The sequence below is a fragment of the Polypterus senegalus genome, chromosome 16 (genome assembly GCF_016835505.1).
Source record: "Polypterus senegalus isolate Bchr_013 chromosome 16, ASM1683550v1, whole genome shotgun sequence".
NCBI lineage: Eukaryota > Metazoa > Chordata > Cladistia > Polypteriformes > Polypteridae > Polypterus > Polypterus senegalus.
The window spans coordinates 57018000-57026913 of NC_053169.1; positions in this window are offsets into that span (position 1 = coordinate 57018000).

Genomic DNA, 8914 nt, shown 5'->3' on the forward strand with positions numbered 1-8914 from the left:
TTAACATGGCTTTCTCATGTCTTTATTTTAGTGTAACCCTGATATTCTGCATATTCATTGAATTATAATTTTTATCATGGCTCCACAATCCGTACTAACCCTTACTTTCTCTGCTGTTCTTTTTCCGGTTTTCTGTGATGGTGATCTGCGCCACCACCACCCGATCAAAGCACCATGCAGTTCCTACATTGATGGATTGAAGGCTAGATGTCCACATAACCATCATCACCTCTAATTCATCCACGTAAAGCCTGAAAACCACGAGGACTGATTTAGATTGTTTATGATAGATAAAATGCCCAGTAGTGGCTGGGAGGTGTTATGGCTCCTGAACCTTTGCAGATTTCATTTATTTTTTCTCCAGCCCTCTGGAGTTTTTTTTGTTTGTTTGTTTGTTTTTTCTGTCTTCCCGGACATCAGACCTTACTTTAATCTTTGTTATTTAGTATTGCTCAATCTTATTTTTATATTTTTTATTATTTATAAACTTTTCTTTCTTTATCTTGTAAAGCCCTTTGAGCTATGTCATTTGCATGAAAATGCACAGTATAAATAAATGTTTTTGTTATTGTTGTTACTGGCCTAGATGTGACATGCTGCCAAATTGCAGCTTTTTAACTAAACAGGAAATGGTATTTATACAGATGACTGAGTAAGTCAGAGAGTTACTCAACTTTGCATTATATTGTTAAAGATTTTGAAATTATAACACCTTTCAAAAAGTTTTCCCAGGGTAGTTAAGGAATAATAATAATGGGAGAAATTGCAATAATAAGGTGAATGGAGACACTCAGGTGAGGCAATTGCATTCTAATGTATCAGGAGCCTTCAAAAATGGCCAATTGCGTCAAGAGCAAGGATGGGTTGAGGCTTGCCAATTTGTGAGTGAATAATTCAGCATTTTGAGAACAATGTTCTCCAACAACAAATTGGTAAGATTTGGAGCATTTCACTATCTACAGTCCACAATATACAGTAATTAAAAGATTCAAGGAATCTAGATGAATCTCAAGGCATAAAGGGCAAGGCTGAGAACCACTTATGAATGAAGATGATCTCAAACCTCTCAGATGTGACTGCCTTAAAAGTTGTCAAGTGTCTATAATGGGTATCATAAGATGCTCAGGCCAGCTTTGGTAATAGTATTCAGTAAACACAATTTAACATTCAAACCAGAAGCCATACATCAGCACCATCCAGAAGTGCTACCAAATTTCTCTGTGCTCAATCTCATCTGAGATGGAAAGTAGCACAATGAAATCATGAAATTAAAGTGTACATTTGAAGTTTCAAAAAATTACTACTGCATGTAATCAAGACTGAAAAAATATCAGGATGAAGTGAAGTTTAAAACATGTCAGCTTGAAATGAACAGACCCTGTGCAGGGATCTGCTGTCCAAAGTCTTAAACGGGCTTACGTAGGGAACCCTAGGCTACACCAATTCCTATGCTGGCTGGTATTCACAAAGAGTTTGTGTAAGAAAACATGCGGAGTTTACGCCAAAAAAGTTAGTGGGCATGTGTGAGTCTGAGGCCGACTCGATTGGCATTACCGTCTGCATCCGAAGAGTAAAGTGAAAAGGGAATAGCTTGCTATTGTGTACCTTGTTGCATGCACAGGACTGAAGTGCTGGTTTGCAATCTCAGCCCATGAATCTCCTGTGCAAACGGGTGTTGAAATAAAGAAACACATTTGCTGTGAAGCTGACGGTGTGAATTGTTCAAGTAATTCAAATGGTGTTTTTCTCTACTGGGAGGGATAGCCTTCATTCCAACTGTAATCTTATTGATCTGAAGAACCGTCTGCTAAGTGTATTGCACTGTATCTTCCAGCAGAAAACCAAAACAGTGGTTCACTGCCAGGCTGCTCACTCCCACGTGTCAGCACTACTCGGTATTCCAATAACGTGACACATCTGGGACATAAAGGATACAAGGAATGGGTAGGTGACACGAACCAAAGAGCAAGCAATAAGAAGAGGAAGGCAAATGTCAGGAAAGTGGGATAGATGGTCTCAGAATGAAGCAAAGAGTGCGAGAGGAAGAGTACAAAGCAAGTTTTCGAAGTGAACGATGAAAAGCATAAGTGCAGGAAAAGAACAAGAAAGTGACAGCCTGATTTGAAGATTTAAAAGGCAGAGAGCGAAAGGAGGAATAGGAAGGGAAGGCATTAAGTGAAGAGAAAGTGAAGACATGAAAGGAACATTACAAGCTGAGAGGGTAGAATGAAGAAAGTAGCAAGAGCCGAAAGTGACTTTAAAAGTGTAGCATGTGAGAGAAAGAATTGGCTTTAAAAATGTAAAGATGAAAGAAGCCTGAAAGGCAAACCAGGGTTGCTTGGAGTGCAAATGGCAGTGGGTCACCAGTAACCACATAGCGGCCATGGTCGGGCATGCTGGCAGGAGAGGAAGAGTAACCTTTGAGAGCGTGAACTTGACATTAGAGCGTGCATTTGAAATTATGATTCAAAAAATGACTGCTGCATGTAATCAAGATTGAAAAAATGTCAGCATGAAGGAAGTTTAGAACATGTCAGCTTGAAACGAACAGACCCTTGAGCAGGGGTCTCCTGTTGTCTGAAGTGTTAAACAGGCTTACGTAGGGAACCCTTGGCTATGCCAATTCCTATGCTGGCCGGTATTGACAAAGAGTTTGCATAGGAAAACTTGCGTAGGTTACACAAAAAAAACTTAGTGGTCATGCGCAAGTACAAGGCCGGCCGACTCTATTGGCATTAGTGTCTGCATCCGAAGAGTAAAGTGAATAGGGAATAGCTTGTCATTGCGTAACTTGCTGCATGCCCAGGACCAAAGTGCTGGTTTGCAATTTAAGCCCAGGAATCGCCTGTGCAAAGGGGATGCTGAAATAAAGAAACATGTTTGCTGTGAGTTGTTGTTGTCTTTGTTTTTTTTTTTTTGTCTATATTCCATTATGATTCTATCGATTCACGTGTAAAAAAAACAATGAAACACCAGGGGCCTCATGCATAACACCGTGCGTAGAATTCAAACTAAAACATGGCATACGGAAAAAAATGAAAGTGTGCATACGCACAAAAAAATCCAGATGCATAAATCTGTGCATATGCCAACTTCCACATTCTTCTACTACATAAATCAGAGTTAGCGTGAAAAGTAACGCACATGCACGAACCTGCTGCCCCACCCAGACTCCTCCCAGAATTACGCCTCTTTTAATATGCAATCAATATAAATAGCCCCTTAGGTTTTGCATTCTGTGAAAAGGCAATGGCAAAAGCATGAGGGAAAAAGAAGAATTTCAGAGAAAACCAAGTAGAGGCAATGAAAAACATACTATTTGTTGGTTTAAGCAGTGACAGAAGGAAGTTGATTGAATAACAGTGGCGGAGAAAGTTCAGAAAGTCGCGAAGTGCCCAAAATAAATAAGAAGTGGTCAGATATCAACGTTGTCATGAAAAGGCAAGTTGCAGCCAACCGTCTGAGTGTCATATGGAAGCGTATTAGAGTACAGAGAAAGAAAAAGAAAATAGGGACACAGTTGAAAAAAATGTCCAAATGTCAACTTTGATCTGGAAATTTCCACTTTAATCAAGTAGTTTATTTTGTCATTAAAGTAGAACGTCATAAACTTCATCTTAATATTGTTTTATTTACTAGTTTCTCAGATCCCATTGTAACTAAAGTAGCACGTTAAATGCTTCATATTCTGTGTGTTCTTTTATGTACTCTATGTGTGTGAATCACTATGTTCTTCTTAAACAACAACAACAACATTTATTTATATAGTACATTTTCATACAAACAGTAGCTCAAAGTGCTTTACATAATAAAGAATAGAAAAATAAAAGACACAATAAGAAAACAAAATAAATCAACATTATTTAACATCGAATAAGAGTAAGGTTCAATGGCCAGGGGGGACAGAAAAACAAAAAAACTCCAGACGGCTGGAGAAAAAATAAAATCTGTAGGGATTCCAGACCATGAGACCGCCCAGTCCCCTCTGGGCATTCTACCTAATATAAATGAAACAGTCCTCTTTGGATTTAGGGTTCTCACGGAAGGACTTGATGATGATGGTCATGTAGACTTCTGCCTTTTAATCCATCCATCATTGTTGGAGCATCATGAAGCTTTGAGTAGGTGGAGGTGGCGTAGGCCACCACCACAAAGAAACCGGAAAAAGAAACAGAAAAATAGAGTAGGGGTCAGTACGGATTTTAGAGCCACCATGAATAGTTATTATGAGGAAATTGAACATACAGAGTATCAGGATTAAGTTAAATTAAGTTAAATTGAAGTTATAAAAAGGCCATGTTAAAGTAATGTGTTTTCAGCAGTGTTTTAAAGTGCTCTACTGTATCAGCCTGGCGAATTCCTATTGGCAGGCTATTCCAGATTTTAGGTGCATAGCAGCAGAAGGCCGCCTCACCACTTCTTTTAAGTTTTGTTCTTGGAATTCTAAGGAGACACTCATTTGAGGATCTGAGGTTACGATTTGGAATATAAGGTGTCAGACATTCTGATATATAAGATGGGGCGAGATTATTTAAGGCTTTATAAACCATAAGCAGAATTTTAAAGTCAATCCTGAATGACACAGGTAACCAGTGTAGTGACATCAAAACTGGAGAGATGTGTTCGGATTTTCTTTTCCTAGTTAGGATTCTAGCAGCTGCATTCTGCACTCGTTGCAAACGATTTATGTCTTTCTTGGGTAGTCCTGAGAGGAGTGCGTTGCAGTAATCTAATCGACTAAAAACAAATGCGTGAACTAATTTCTCAACATCTTTCAGTGATATAAGAGGTCTAACTTTAGCTATGTTTCTTAAGTGAAAAAATGCTGTCCTAATGATCTGATTAATATGCGATTTAAAATTCAGATTACAGTCAACAATTACCCTAAACTTTTTACCTCCGTCTTGACTTTTAATCCTAATGTATCCAGTTTATTTCTAATAGCCTTATTGTATCCATTATTGCTAATCACTAAGTTTCAGTTTTCTCTTTATTTAACTTGAGAAAGTTACTATTCATCCATTCTGAGATACAAGTCAGACATTGTGTTAGTGAATCAAGAGAGTTGGAGTCATCAGGTGCTATTGATAAGTACAGCTGTGTGTCATCAGCATAGCTGTGGTAGCTCACGTTGTGCCCTGAGATAATCTGACCTAACGGAAGCATGTAGATTGAGAATAACATCGGACCCAGGATAGAGCCTTGTGGAACACCATATCGGATATCATGTGTCTTCGAGTTGTAATTACCACAACTAACAAAATATTTTCTCGCTGTCAGGTAAGATTCAAACCAATTTAAGACACTGCCAGAGAGGCCCACCCATTGACTAAGGCGATTTCTAAGAATATTGTGATCAATGGTGTCAAATGCAGCGCTCAGATCTAAGAGGATGAAAACAGATAAATGCCCTCTGTCTGCGTTCACTCGCAAATCATTTACTACTTTAACAAGTGCAGTTTCTGTGCTGTGATTTGTTCTAAAACCCGACTGAAATTTATCAAGAATAGCATGTTTATTGAGATGGTCATTTAACTGCATAATGGCTGCCTTCTCCAGAACTTTACTTAAGAAAGGCAGGTTGGAGATGGGTCTAAAATTTTCAAGAGCCGAGGGGTCAAGTTTATGTTTCTTAAGAAGGGGTTTAACTACAGCAGTCTTAAGACTGTCTGGGAAGACCCCCATATCTAATGACGAATTTACTATGTCCAGAACATTATCAATTAGCACGCCTGATACTTCTTTGAAAAAACAGGCTTTCTCTTCCATCGACAGGACACAGAATACATTACATTCATGATATTACAGCACTCTGAACAATTTAAATACAAACCAGAATCCAAAAAAGTTGGGACACTATAAAAATCGTGAATAAAAACTGAATGCAATGATGTGGAGGTGCCAACTTCTAATATTTTATTCAGAATAAAACATAAATCACGGAACAAAAGTTTAAACTGAGAAAATGTATCATTTTAAGGGAAAAATATGTTGATTCAGAATTTCATGGTGTCATCAAATCCCAAAAAAGTTGGGACAAGGCCATTTTCACCACTGTGTGTCATCTCCCCTTATTCTTACAACACTCAACAGACGTCTGGGGACCGAGGAGACCAGTTTCTCAAGTTTAGAAATAGGAATGCTCTCCCATTCTTGTCTAATACAGGCCTCTAACTGTTCAATCGTCTTGGGCCTTCTTTGTCGCACCTTCCTCTTTATGATGCGCCAAATGTTCTCTATAGGTGAAAGATCTGGACTGCAGACTGGCCATTTCAGTACCCGGATCCTTCTCCTACGCAGCCATGATGTTGTGATTGATGCAGAATGTGGTCTGGTATTATCTTGTTGAAAAATGCAGGGTCTTCCCTGAAAGAAATGATGTCTGGATGGGAGCATATGTTGTTCTAGAACCTGAATATATTTTTCTGCATTGATGGTGCCTTTCCAGACATGCAAGCTGCCCATGCCACACGCACTCATGCAACCCCATACCATCAGAGATGCAGGCTTCAGAACTGAGTGTGATAACAATTTGGGTTGTCCTTGTCTTCTTTGGTCCGGATGACATGGCGTCCCAGATTTCCAAAAGAACTTGAATCGTGACTCGTCTGACCACAGAACAGTCTTCCATTTTGCCACACTCCATTTTAAATGATCCCTGGCCCAGTGACAACGCCTGAGCTTGTGGATCTTGCTTAGAAATGGCTTCTTCTTTGCACTGTAGAGTTTCAGCTGGCAACGGCGGATGGCACGGTGGATTGTGTTTACTGACAATGGTTTCTGGAAGTATTCCTGAGCCCATTCTGTGATTTCCTTTACAGTAGCATTCCTGTTTGTGGTGCAGTGTCGTTTAAGGGCCCGGAGATCACGGGCATCCAGTATGGTTTTACGGCCTTGACCCTTACGCACAGAGATTGTTCCAGATTCTCTGAATCTTCGGATGATGTTATGCACAGTTGATGATGATAGATGCAAAGTCTTTGCAATTTTTCGCTGGGTAACACCTTTCTGATATTGCTCCACTATCTTTCTGCGCAACATTGTGGGAATTGGTGATCCTCTACCCATCTTGGCTTCTGAGAGACACTGCCACTCTGAGAAGCTCTTTTTATACCCAATCATGTTGCCAATTGACATAATTAGTGTTTATTGGTCTTCCAGCTCTTCGTTATGCTCAAATTTACTTTTTCCAGCCGCTTATTGCTACTTGTCCCAACTTTTTTGGGATTTTTTGACACCGTGAAATTTTGAATCAACATATTTTTCCTTTAAAATGATACATTTACTCGGATTAAACGTTTGATCTGTCATCTACGTTCTATTACAAATAAAATATTGACATTTGCCATCTTCACATCATTGCATTCAGTATTTATTCACAATTTGTTTAGTGTCCCAACTTTTTTGGAATCCGGTTTGTAGTAAGATCTCTATATATAATCTTCATTTGGATCTTGATCTTTGTTTGTCCGCGAATGAATTAGAAGAAGAAGCACTAGATGGCAGTAGAGTGACAGCTAAAACATAGGCATTGCATTAAGAATCTCCACCAGGCTTATACTACTGAAGACTGTAGTACTCCAGTCACACCTCAAAACACAGACATTCAAACTAAAAAAATTGTTGTGCTTTAAATTAACTAAAGAGATCTTCATTTAGATCTTGATCTTTGTTTGTCCGCGAATTCCACGCATGCGTAGACCACCTTCCAGTTTAGTATGTTGTTGCTACTCACAGATGTCAACAATGTGCCGGAATAACAAAAGGGGTGGTGGATAGTGTTACGCTGGTTAGCTCCTGAGGCCTGGTTAGAGAATGAGATTGCCGAAGATAAAAGGTACGTGCCTACGTAACATATGAATGAAAGAAAGACAGTGGGTAAAATGAATGACTATGTAACAGCACGTTCCAGAAATTATTATTGTTACGTTGTAGTCGGCGAGTGCTGCGTGTCTCACAGTTGTACCGTGGCTTGCTCACATGTCAGTGAAGTGATCCCTATTTATGCTTTAAAGAGCCTGGATACCTATGTGTCCCCCTTTTATAACCATTGCTCCGTGTATATTGCCTTACTCTTTGGATTGCCACAAAGCAACCTGCGAGATTGGAGAAAGGTTGAGAAGAGATTGTGAGAGGAATCAACAGCGTCGGGAAAACGAGACAGACTGTGAACGGACAGAAGCAAAAATGCTCCTACACCACCACATAATTACGATTTAGACAGTGAATCCGAGTAGGCCATTCCTATCGAATCAATATCCAAGGGTTTTCTTTTGTAATTTTGTTAACCTTATAAAAAATCATAATGCTGTGCGACGAAGGGCCCAGTTCACGACTGGCAGCCGCGCTTAAACAGGAGCCCTTCACAGACAACTTTAACATGCGCAACGTAGTTGGGCGCACATGGTTAGTGTATATATATGTTTGATATTTTTAAAATGATAGGAATTAAAGCATGTATTAAACATGGGGACACGGTGGAGCAGTAGTAGCAACGAGCTGGCGCCCCATCCTGAGATTGTTCCTGCCTCCCGCAAGATGCTTGCTGCACCGAGCACGATGTTCGATGAAATAATTCATTGCAGCAGTACTGTCTGTCTTAAAGTACTAACCCCCAATTCCTGTCCTTCCTTTTCTTTCTCCAAGTAACCTATCGCCACACAATCAGCTCTGTAATAGATGTCAAGCCATCTGTAAGCTCAGAATGCAGATTCTTCAAAACTTTAAAATATAAAAATATCTTCGTAGTACATGTTTAATTATTCCATCAATTTATCCATCCACGGTCGCGCCAGTCCCAGCAAGAATACAGCGCACGGCAGGAACTGAATGTGAATGGAGCGCCAGTTCATCGCTAACGCTGTCTACCGTGTCCTCACATGTTTAATTGTTAACAATATACATTATTTAAATT